Source organism: Nicotiana tabacum, chromosome 8, assembly GCF_000715075.1.
Source record: "Nicotiana tabacum cultivar K326 chromosome 8, ASM71507v2, whole genome shotgun sequence".
In the NCBI taxonomy this organism is placed as follows: domain Eukaryota; kingdom Viridiplantae; phylum Streptophyta; class Magnoliopsida; order Solanales; family Solanaceae; genus Nicotiana; species Nicotiana tabacum.
In genome coordinates this window covers 94242250-94253550 of record NC_134087.1, presented here as the reverse complement: position 1 = coordinate 94253550, position 11301 = coordinate 94242250, and the positions used below count along the sequence as shown (strand labels likewise).

Here is an 11301-nt window from a genome sequence, read left to right as displayed (position 1 = left end):
GTTGTGCTGACCAAAGCTCTAATAGTAGTCATCTTTACAAATGGTGAGAAGGTCTCAACATAGTCTATCCCTGCTTGCCAAATATATCCCTTAACAACTAGTATAACTTTAAACCTTTAACACTCCATCTTCTTTATGTTTAACTTTGTACACCCACTTACATCATATTGCTTTCTTTCCTGTGGGCAGTGGTACAAGATACCTGGTGTGATTGGACTAAAGTGCATCAAATTCTTGGTTCATAGCCTTCTCCTAAGCAGGTATGGTAGCTGACTCCTTATATGACTCAGGTTCACAGTCAAAAGAAAGTTGTTCAATTAAATGTTGACTATAAGTTAATGCATTAAAGGATACAAGTTGTAAATGTGGCACATAAGGAGAAATAGGGTGAACTATGGTCATCATTTGGAATCTGCTGCCTATTATCAGTGTTAAGTTTAGATACTTTGCAAATGTAGTCCTTCAAATAGCTAGGAGGTTTGAGTATTCTCTGAGGTCTGTTATGGATTAAGGGTGTAGTCTGCTCAGATTGTGCAGAGCTTGGTGAATCACTCAGAAGCGATTGATGTTGGCTCTGGGCATGAATGTAGGGTTCAGGGGATGTGTTGGATGTTCTATTTGAATTTGAGGAGCTCTAGTAGTCTTGGTAAGATGGTGAAGCAGATTTATGAATGTTGTCATTAATGTCATTACCAAATGAGAGTTCATGTGACATTAATTGATGATGATCCTGATGTAGATCACTACCATTACTATTGCTAGTAGGACTAGCAGTTTTAGCATGAGTTATGCTGGACCCTACATGAAGAAAAGGAAAAGATAGATGTTCACACTTAGATACTAGATCAGTGTGCTTCCTTGGTAGTGCAAAAGGAAAAACCATTTCATGAAATAGTACATCTCTTGAAACATGTATCTTTCTTGTAGCAAGGCTGACTATCTTGTACCTTTTGATCCAAAAGGGTATCCTACAAATACATGAGGTGTTGACCTTGGTTAAAACTTATCTTTGTAAGGTTTCAGATTTGTAGGAAAGCATAGAAACCCAAAACTTCTAAGGTGTGAGTAGTTTGGTTTCCTCCCATACAGAATCTCAAAAAGGGCATCTGTCTTAAAGAGATGAGGATGATAATCTATTAATTAAATAGGTAGAGGTTAAAATGCATTCTCCCCAATATCTTATAGGTAACTTGGACTGATATAGCAATGCCCTTACAGTTTCAAGAAGGTACTTATATTTTCTTTCGACTATACCATTCTGTTGTGGATTATAGGGGCAGATTTTTTGTGTGATCCCTTTGGTCTGGAAAAACATAGTTGTCTTGATATTCATAAATTCTAAGCCATTGTCAATCCTGATAGTCTTTATAGAGGTATTGAATTGATTTTGGACCATTGCAAAGAAGGCTTTTATAACATATAAGGCATTGCTTTTGTTGGTTAGAAGATGTGTCCATGTACATCTACTATAATCATCAACTAGGATAATAAAGTATTTGTAATTATCATGAGTTGGTGCATAGTAAAGACCCCATATGTCTACATGTAAGAGTTTAAATATCTTGGTTATGAATGTGGTTCTTTATGGGAAATGAGATCTGTTTTGTCTGGCCATAGGACATATGGAGTAGAGAAAAGGTTGTTTGTTTGCGAAAGTTATTGGTATATAATTAATGCCCTTCTTCTTGATAAAAGGCACATGGCCTAGCCTGTTATGCCACAAGAGATCTACAAGACTTTCATTAGAAGTACATGCAATGCACATTGAGTCTTGTCTCATTAAAGGATTTTTAATGGGATTCAAAACAACTTGTACACCTTTATTATTACAAACATAGAAAGAAATGGATGCACTTGGTGCAGAATTACAAGTGTGGTGTGAGTAGTGTACATTATTGATACTGTGACTATGAGCTGTGATGGGTGTACTAGGTGCAGAGCTGTGTGTGGGTGATGTAGTGGAGGTATTAGTGACAACAGAAGGATTATTCTTTCCTGAACTTGATAAATGAAAGTAAAGACTATCCTTAGCTTTACCAATCTCCAGAGGCCTCCTCAGTGAAAGGCCCTGTAGAAGAATACATGAGAATTTAGTGAATATGATGATGCAATCAAGCTGAACTGTTAATGAATGTACAAAAATCAGATTAAATCTGAAACTGGGCACATATAGGACCTTTTTTTAGAGTGAACTAAGGACTGAGAATTACATCTCCAATTAATGTCATATTTACTTTGTATCCATTTGGTAAAGAGACAAAAAAGGGGTAAACTAGAGTCTTTATGTTGCTTAGTGAGGCTTTGTTATAGGCCATATGGTTAGTGGATCATGAGTCAAGAATCCAGGAATCAACATTTTCTTTAAAACTTTCATAAGACTATTTACTGGGCTTAACAGAGGCGGTACAAGCAGTCATACCTGCAAAGTTAACGGCTCTACCAGTCATGTTGATGTTTCTTGAGTTGTTTGCATTGTTTCCATTTTAAAAACTTTCTAATATGCTTAGTAGTTGACCATAATGTTCCTTGCTCAATTGTTGCATAGCTCGACCTTGTTCCTGAAAGTTTCCTCCTTCATCTGCCACATTCATCCCATTATTTGCTGTATCAAATACATTTGCTGCTAATTTCTTTCCCTTGTTGCCATTGTTATAATTCAAGTTCTGAGGGTATCCATGAAGTTTATAACACTTATCCTTGGTGTGCCCTGGCCTTTTTCAAAAGTCACAGAATGGTCTAGGTATGTTTCCCAAATAGCTTCTTCCATAGCTATTGTTCCTAGAAGTATTCATGTGTTGGTTGTAGTTTGTTCTGAAATTGTTTTTCCCTGGACCATTTACATTCAGGGATGTAGATTCAACCATGAGCTGCTGACTGTGTGGTTTGACTTTCCGTTGCTTTTCTTCTTGTATGGGAATAGAAAAGGTATGTGCAATGCTCGGAAGAGGATTCATCATTAATATGATTCCCCTCACCACTATATATACCTTATTCAGCCTTATTAAAAACTGTATCAGTCTTATATCTTGCTCATCCTTATGCATATTGACTTTAGCTCCACAAGTGCACTAATAGCTATATTGTGCGTGTACATTCAGTGTATTCAGCTCTTCCCATAGCTTCTTCATTTTCATGTAGTAACCTGTGATGTCGAGAGTTCCTTGACTTAAGTCATTATTTTCCTTTTGAAGTTGATAAAGCTTTGCACCATTGGTTTGATCATACCTATCCTCTAATTCCTTCCATAATTCTTTTGTATCATTCACATATTGTAAACTATCTGCTAGATCCTTCGAAAGAGAATTTAGGATCTATGAAGTCACCATATCACTACATCTTTCCCATTGATCAAAAGTTGCATGTCCAGTTGCTAGTTTTTGACATTTTCGTGTGATGAAACCAACCTTATTATTCACTGAGAGAGCTCTAAGTACACCTCTCCTCAATGATCTATATCCTGTGCCATCAAAAGCTACAGGCACCAACACTGACCCAACACTCTCCGATGGATGCAGGTATAGTAGACTCGAGGTGTCTAAAGCATCCTTGTCTGCAGTGCTTTTCTTATCTCCAGTCATCGCTCAAATCGTAAATCATAGGACAGATGATTGAACCGTGAATCAAAGACAAAAGTAGAGTAACAGAGGCAACACAGAAAAGCCACACAATTCCGAGAAAATTACAAACTGAATTGCTATCAATCATCATTATTAGACGAATCTACAATAGAGTACAACTTTGAGCAAAACCTCAAAAAATTGAATTACGATCTTGAAGAAAACCTAAATCTTCATCTAAAATCGAAGAGAAAATGAAGTAAACAATCATGAGTTACCTTTATAGATGAAGCCTATGCTCTGATAGCATGTCAAATATGACAATTAGTGGAAGGATTTAAGTAGAAGCTCATCTCCCATGGCTGAAATCCATGGAGCTCAGAGACAGTGAAGAAGCTTCGAGAAGAGAAGATTTGGAACTGAGAAGGTTATCTTTATTCATTGAAAAGAAAAGAATGATAGTGCGCCTACACATACAAGTCATTGTACAACTGTCATTTGCTAAACTACCGCCTAACTAACACTAACAACTAACACGAACTAACAACTTAACCGACCAATTGCAGTAATGGCCATTCCTGACAAATGTGGCTAAAAATTAAATACAATACAATTCTAATATCAACATTTTCCCCTAACTCGGTATTGATTTTGAGAGATGTTAGTTCTTTCAATACAATTTTTTTCCATATGATTTAAGGTTTGTCACCTGAAATCATATAACAAGAAAGAGGACAATCAAGCAAATACTTCTTATGCATGGTTATTGGATACTTCTAATTTGTATTTCATATGACTAATTATCTCAAAGAAATTAATAAAAATACAAGATAAGCATGCCACATCTGAGACAATCAGACAATTATTTCATTAAACAAAACACTTTGCACGATTGTTCTTGTGCGTGTAATTTAGTTTTCGTTAAATTATACACAGGGGGAAGGGGATTGCAAGGTGGGAATCGAGCCCTCTCGCCAACAAGGTGGAAGTTCAAGTAGCTAACAAACTGGAGTACTATGATTACCTGCAAGTAATGCAATTTATTTATGGCTTTAGGCTGAGTTTTCCAAGTGCACTCACCACATAAAGTCTCAAAGTCTATTTCTATCCAATATCGGGAGAATAGATGTAGAAACAACTACAACATCAAATGTTATTCTGAGTTAAAACCTAATAAATAAAGGCTTTAGGGTCTGCAATTTGTTTTGAATGTCTATGCATTGACCGAATGCCGGCATATGTTTGGTAGTTCTTTCCCTGCCAAGATCTTAGTAGGGTTGAATATGAAATTGTTTTTCGAGTTTAAAAGAGTGCTGCAGGAGCAAGACCTTAAACAAAATTTAAAAACAGTTGTTCTGGTCACTTTTGGAAGCTGTCAAAAAACTAAGCTTGATTCAATAGAATAATGGTTTATTCTCTTTTTCTTCGTCAAGTTAGGAAATACGAGAAGAAGCATTAGATGTGGTTTATATTAGAGGGAATACCCTACTGTTTTGGGCTGAGGGAGCTTGCACTGGTCACCGAATTAAGTTGTGAGGCTTTCCCAAAGAATAAAAATATCCATAAGAATGGTGAGAAGTTCTGGGATCAACTACGAGGTAAAAATTGAGGGTGACCCTGAGGAGATTGATGCAATTGATGGACATGCAACAATTGACCGAGGAGAAGTTTGAGGCGTTATTGGTGTGGTTTGTTCACACCATCTTGTTGGCATGTGATAACTTTAAAAGAAGCGGATCACCATGGCCGATAATTTGAAATTTTTTTAGAAATATCCATGGAAAAGGTATGCTTTGATTTGATCCTTGATTCTCTCAAGAACCTGGTTGATACAAGGAAGCTCTATAAATCACCATAATATGCTATTTATGTTATTAATTATTTAACCACCACAATCTTACCCATGTTACCACAGTATGCTATAAACCACGATAGTATGCTATAAACCACCCTCCATAAAGCACCACAATATGCTCTAAAATTTTATTACTAGAGATTAGTGAAATTAAAATAAATGTAGATGCAACATTATAGATAGTGATATCTTTAACTGAATATATACATAACATAAACCACTTTATTATCTATAATAAAGTGCATATTTTTAATAAATACGTACAATGAATGTACATCGGTAATCATAAAGAGCATATTGTGGTGATTTATTATAATTAAAATATGCTTTATAGAGCTTCCTCATATCTACCATGTTCTTGAGATAATTAAGTGTCAGATTGAAGTATTCCTTACCCCATGGCATTTGGAAAAGAATTCCAAATTATCAGCCATGGTGACCTAATTCTTCTCAACTCCTTTTCGGTTATCGCGCTCTAATAAGATGGTCCGGACAAATCACATCAATAACACCTAAATCTTTTCTTCCTTGGTCAATTGTTGTCCGTTCATCAATTGCATCAACCTCCTCGGTGTCACCCTTTGGTTTTCGCAACCTACGCCTGTATGGCTGTATATCTGTTGAAATGTAAAATGATTCAAATTATTGCTTTCCAAGGAATGAAAGAAGATAAACTTCAAGAACTTCCTTCAAATTGTTGTTTTCCGTGTCTATGGTGGCAAATTTCGACCCAACTCACGCAATTTTGAATTTTGAAGAGGAATAACTCCTCTGATGAGAGAGGGAGAAGCAAGAGAGAAGAGAGAAAGTCATTTAGATGTTTGGATCCCAAAATTGGACCTTTATTGGTTAGAGTTTAAGTCAGCCTCACCAGTTTTAAGAATTCTAAACAAGTTTTAAGAGTTTAAGCGTTACTTAAACTTATTCTTAGTATTTTCCACAGTCAAAAATAAATGGAAAAGAAATTAGGATCTATTCCCTTATATGGAACCGCTAGGGGTCATTTTAACTATTTCTTTTGAGATACTAAATATAGCATCGCTAATAGTCTATTTGGCCAAGCTGGAACAGGGTTCTAAAAAGCGAGTACGCTTCCTCGCTTAAAGCGAGAAGCGAAGAAAGACGAGGTATCTGGCTCTTCTGTTAGCTAAAGCATAGCAGCTTTACAAAAGCGCTCGCTTCACCTGAAAAAGCGAGAATCGATGAAGCAATGTGAAACGTAAGAAGCGAGCGCTTCTCTTTATAACTGGGTTGCTAACGTATTTAATTAAAAAAATTATCTTTTTTTAAAACACCATTGAGCAGAAGCAATAGAAAAAGAAAGAGGCGGCCTAGGGTTCAAGTTTTCTACACTTTTCAACTTCAAGATCATCAAGTTTGGTCCTAGGTATGTGATTTATTCCTTCTCCTTCTCCCCCTCCTCCTCCTCCTCCTCCTCCTCCTCCTCCTCCTCCTTCTTTTTCTTTTTCTTTCACTGTTCCAGTATCCAAATAGCAGCGAAATACTGGTGAAATATTTTCCCATTCAGTTCTTCATTCTCATTCTCATGCAAAATTGTTTTCCTATTCAGTTCTTCTTTCTCATTCTCATCATCATCATCATCATCTTCTTCTTCTTCTTCTTCTTCTTCTTCATTTTCTTGCACTGTTTCAGTGATAAAAAGATTGAAATATTGCCCCTTTTTTCGTTTTAATTATACTGCCCTTCTTCGTATACTTACTGCATTTTTTTCATATCCTTTATCCTTTGGCCCTAGTTGATGATGAAGAAGAAGTTGAATAAGATAACAAGCAATATAATAATGATAGTGGAATACAAGAATTTGACAATTTTGTAGAAGAATAGGATGCTCATTTTGTGCTTTAATTGATGCTACTCATTCGCTTCTCGCTTTATGCGAAAAAGGGCTTTTCGCTTTTCCTCACTTCATGCTCATCATAACACTGAGCTAGAAAAATTAGCTTATTTTGAGAAGTACGTTTTTTCAAAAGTACTTTTTGTTTGGCTAATTTACTTGAAAAGTACTTCTAAACAATAATTAGTGTTTAGCCAAACTTTTAAAAGTACTTAAAAGTGTATTTTTCTCAAAATGTGTTTTTCAAAAAAGTAGCTTTTTACAAGTATTTCCGGGAAGAAGCTACTGTTTTTTTGCTTCTCTAAAGCAGCTTCTGCTTCTCTTCAAAAACATATTTTTTCTCCCAAACAGTTCAACATTGGAAGAAAACTTGAACAATCTTGTCCAAACAGGCTATAAAACTAGAATCACTATGAAGATTTTGTACCACACTTTTCAAGAGCTAGCGAGTACAAAGCTGCTTAGCACACGAGGCATGACAGGGTATTTGGTTTACTTAGACAACAACAAAAAGGAGTATAATCACAAAAATTAAGCTCTTTTTAATTAAAAGATTCTTCATTTTTTTTCAAGAGCAAACGAGTCAAGCAGCAATATATAGCTCAGTAACAGAGTATTCGAGTAAGAAAATGGTAGAAAAGAGTACCAAAAAATGCAGCGTTTTACTAAACATATAGATGATGAAACTCGAGTAGAATAACATAACAACAAAGTAAAAAAACTTCAAGAGGTCTAAACGCACAGTACCTGGTGCTTAGTAAGGCGTTTACGAATGACTCTGATCTTCTTGGGACGGAGATCAAATTTGTGTATATATAATTATATATGTTAGATCAACAAGATCGAATAACGGAAGCAAAATGTGAAGAAGAAAACCCTAACTCGAAATAGAGAAGAAGAGAGAGCATTTTATTAACTGAGAGAAATAAATGTATCAAGATATCTATTAGTTACACATTTAATCCTTCTGAGGTTTTATATACAATAGGTAAAGAATTGCAAGGCTAGAACAAAAATCAGCTAAGGGTAAACATATGGTGACTATATATGTAAAACTAATTATAGACTACTACAAAGATGTATTGGGCCATGTCAGCTACTTGGGCCTGCTTGTGTGGGCTCCTGTGTTTGAAGAGGTCCAGTGTTAACACCCCTCTCAAGCTGGAGGGTGATAACATTCCAAGCTTACCCAAACGAGAGTGATGGGAAGCACCAAGCAAAGCTTTGATAAAAATGTCAGCCAATTGATCTGCACTTATGATAAAATGAAGGGAAATCAGGTCTGAATTTTAGCAATCTCTAACATAATGACAATCGATATCAATATGTTAAGTGCGTTCGTGGAAGACTGGATTCTTCGCAATATGTAAGACAGCTTGACTATCACAGTAGACAGGGATAGAAGTAATAGCACCTAAATCACCAAGCAACCTTATTAGCCATGAAATTTCAACAACTACCTTCCTCAAAGCTCTGTACTCAACTTCAGCAGAGGAGAGGGAAATAGTAGGTTACTTCTTGCTCTTCCAAGAGATGGGACAACCTCCAAAAGAAATGTAGTACCCAGAGATGGACTTTCAAGAAGTAGCACGTGCTACCCAATCAGAGTTTGAGTATGCAACAAGGGAAGTGTATGCGGTAAAATCAGAGGGCCTAATTTCTTGCTATCAAATCACTTCAGAAGAATGTCTCAAGACCCCGAGCACGTGGAGTTGCAACCGAACTCCCTCCCTCGAGGCTCGTCGAGGTCTGACTCAAAGAAGACAAAGATCGAGGCTAGAGCAAAATGGGAAATTTCCAAGGCACATGGCTAAGTCTGACAGAGCCAGCATACCCAGAGCCTGTGTCGAGGCGTCATGTCTAGCCGTCCCATCTCCATGCTTTTACAATTAATGTACGTTATGTCACACCTCCTTTTTACCTACACCCCCGGAAGGGAGGGTATAAGGGAGTTTTTTTCCAACTTAAAGTGACAATCGAAACGGGATTATTTTTATTAAAAATTCAGAGTCGCCACTTGGGATAGTTTAAGGTGTCCCAAGTCACCGGTTTAAAATCCCGAGTCGAGTAAAGGTTGACTCTGTATTACAGTCCGCGAACACAGAAATCCGGGTAAGGAATTCTGTTAACCCGGGAGAAGGTGTTAGGCATTCCCAAGTTCCGTGGTTCTAGCAGGGTCGCTCAACTGTTATATTCAACTTAATTATCTGATTTTAAACAATTATGAACCTATGTGCAAATTTTAATTTTAAATCGCTTTTAATTATTTTAAGGAAGATTTCAACGTCATCTAAAACACATTTTTGGACCACGCCACATGAAATGCATCCGCAGTCCGAGACACATTTTATTTAACGTTGCAAAGATTTGGATTTGGGTCACATGAAATGCACACCCGAGTTTAGGAAAGTAATTTAATTACGCGCCCAAAGCAACTACGCGTTCATCAATATTTTTCTACATTCAGGATTCAGTGTGAAGCCAACAGATTAGGGAGGTGTATTGGGAAGGCGTAGGATTCGATACTAAAGGTTATTAAACTCATTTAAAGTAGACTAGCTATAGCTAGACCCAACTAAGCTTAGTAGAATTCATTCTGTTATCATCCCAAACGAAAGACAACAAATTTCCTTATCGAAACAATTTCACCAAGAAATAATCCCAAGTCCAATTATCATTGTTTTAAAGTGAAAGCATATGACCCATTAATACTAAAGAATAAAATAACGTTATCATGAAAAAGGCTATGTACAAATAGAAAAATGCAAATAGAGTGACACTGAATAAGAGGAACAACAATAAGAACCATCAGCCAATAATACGCAGGTGTTAAAAGAACAACAAGATAAAACACTGAGATATGGAAATCTCTAAGTCAAAAACAGAATATGGAGAAATCAGACCTTTAAATAGCTTGCTCGATAGTAACGCTTTCCAAAACAACTTACAGTTAATCGAGGGACAAGAAACCCGGCAATGGAAACTCGGAAATACAACAAACAACAACAAATGTTAAACAAGAACCACGAGCTGTACTCGAACGACGACTCAGACTTCGAAACCAGTATCACCTCGAATCTATGCCGGAAGACTCGAAAACGGACAGAACGTTGGGGCGATTTTGGAACGGTTTCAGCTGAGTTTCAGTTCCAGTTTTGGTGCTGGATTGGGTTGGTTTCTGAGATTGTTTTTCCTGGCTGTGTTTTCCAGCAGAGCTTTTGGAGCTTTTGGCGTTATTTTTTGGAAGGAGATGAGTAGAGTTTTCGTGTATTTCTGAGTAGGGGTCGCTGGTTGGTGTTGTCACTCACCGGTGATCAATTCCGGCGAAGCAACATCTCGAGCGAAGGAGATGACAGAAGGGTCGAGGTCAGCAGCTGCGGCTTCTAGCTCTCTAGGGTTTGTGTTCTCTCAAGGTTGAAGAAGAGATAGAGGGATTTGGAGATGGGTCATGGCTTAAGGTTCTGTCATTTTTGTTCTTAGTGGCTCGTTTTTTGGTTAGGAAGCTGATGAAGAATCAGAACGGATAGAGGGTCTGATTTGGTGTAGAGATGAGGCTGTTGATGGGTGCGTTGAGAGGTGAGCTCTGTTGGTGTTTGGAGGTGGGGTGCGATGAGGAAGGTGAAGTTCTGGGGGAGATGAACAGGGAAGGGGTCTGTTTTCCAAAAGCTGTGCTAGAGTCTCCCCCCCCTTTTTGCGTTCCTCCCTTAGGTATAGAGTGTAGGGTGTAGCTATATAGGAAAGGTTTTAGGTTTAGGGGTATGGGTTTTGTGTTATTGGGCTTTGAAATTTGGCCAAAGACTAGAAAAAAAACTACAAAGTTCATAAAGACGGGATAAACCAATCCGACACTAATTCCTCCTTCTAAACTTATATACAATTATAATATAAAAATATAAAACTAATTTTATGATTAAACTAAACTATATTAAGACATGAAACTATTTTTGGTGTTTTCAAAATTATATAGAAATAAAAACAAGGTACTATTTTTGTATATTTTTATTTAAATTTATGAAAGATATATAAACTAAAAG

The 11301-nt window shown here is 36.9% G+C and overlaps 1 long non-coding RNA gene across 1 annotated transcript; it reads right to left on the bottom strand.

Annotated features, from left to right (window-relative positions):
* Nucleotides 1-8174: 8174 nt before the first annotated feature.
* Nucleotides 8175-10894, bottom strand: LOC107831914 (uncharacterized). The gene is made up of 2 exons (XR_001658458.2): nucleotides 10171-10894; nucleotides 8175-8516 (listed from the first exon to the last, which is right to left on the bottom strand). It is a non-coding gene; the product is annotated as an uncharacterized LOC107831914 (long non-coding RNA).
* Between the last annotated feature and the right edge of the window lie 407 nt (nucleotides 10895-11301).